The sequence below is a fragment of the Limulus polyphemus genome, unplaced genomic scaffold, assembly GCF_000517525.1.
Source record: "Limulus polyphemus unplaced genomic scaffold, Limulus_polyphemus-2.1.2 Scaffold1012, whole genome shotgun sequence".
Lineage (NCBI taxonomy): Eukaryota > Metazoa > Arthropoda > Merostomata > Xiphosura > Limulidae > Limulus > Limulus polyphemus.
Genome location: NW_013666622.1, coordinates 207,194 through 208,528, shown reverse-complemented (window position 1 = coordinate 208,528; position 1,335 = coordinate 207,194).

The window sequence follows — 1,335 nt, the reverse complement described above, 5'->3', positions numbered from 1 at the left end:
TTATTTCATTTTTTAAGGATGTAGTTCTGCCTGTATTATATTTCTGGTATATTGTATGTCATAATCTTGTGTTTCACTTATTACTGTCTATTATAAAGCTGTATCTTGGTAGAAGACATTATATGATACCTATATTGTGAACATAACTAATGTTTAATACAGTACATGCAAAAAAAGAATATCAAGTACGTGTACTTGAAGATATGCTTAGAGTTATAGATAAGAAAGATTTAAGAAGGATTGTAAGAATTGATTGGTATTGTTCTAAAATTTATGATCTAATGTAAGTGAAGGCCAAATATCAAAACATTCCTCTTTAAAGCAATTTCTTCTTTAGGGTGGAGGGATGAAGCAATTGGTTCAAAGGATAACTTACACTAAGTTTATTGTGGGAGATTTGCCTGAGTATGGTTTACCCAGCAATGCTATATGTAAGACATTGTCAGTAATATAAGATAAAGCAGGATTAGAAGGTAAAGCAATAGATATCCATGATTCCCTCAGTTGGAGAACAAATTTCATTGGTTACTAGAAAGACATTTTTGTCTGTTGAAAAAGCATGTAGTTAAGCATACCAAACATTTTTTCAGGATGGGCAATCGATATTGAACTCTAATGTAGACAGGATGTTTACATAAAATGAAATATATGGGCTAGTGGAATATAAAGAAACTGTAATTGATATTACAGAGGAAATCAGAACTAGTCAAATTACATGAAGCACATAATGAATAAATAGTTGGCAGGATGTGTATACAAAATGAAACATATAGGCAAGCAGAATATAAAGAAATTGCCAATGATATCTCAAATGAGCTCATTATTAAAAAATCAAGGGATACTGAAAGGAAACCAGGCCTGGTTAAGTTAAAATATTGATGTGGCAAAGCACATGAATGATAAACAGCCATTGTTCAAGATTTGCCAGGGATGAGTTGCACCAGTTTACCTCAGTAGTTAAAATGTTACTATGTATGTACAACTGCCCTTAATGATTTCTTTTGATGCAGGCATGTGCTTGGGTTCTGAAACATTTGCAACATCCTGAATTTATCCAATAAATGTTGGCTTCAAACTACTAAAATCAGTTGAGCCTGTAGTATACGGGGCATCATGATTGAGTCTTCATTGAGTTGTTGTTTGAAGTGTGGAACAGGATAACTAACCTCTATGTAATCTAATATTGTATTCCTACAGTATATTAGCATTGTAAGATTATTATTAAAATTAAAGGAGGTGCATATAAAGTCAAAGTTTGATGAACTAATTATAGTGTTCCACGTGACTAGTATCACGCCACCTGTTTCTAGAAATATCCTGTTCATTCAAAAATGC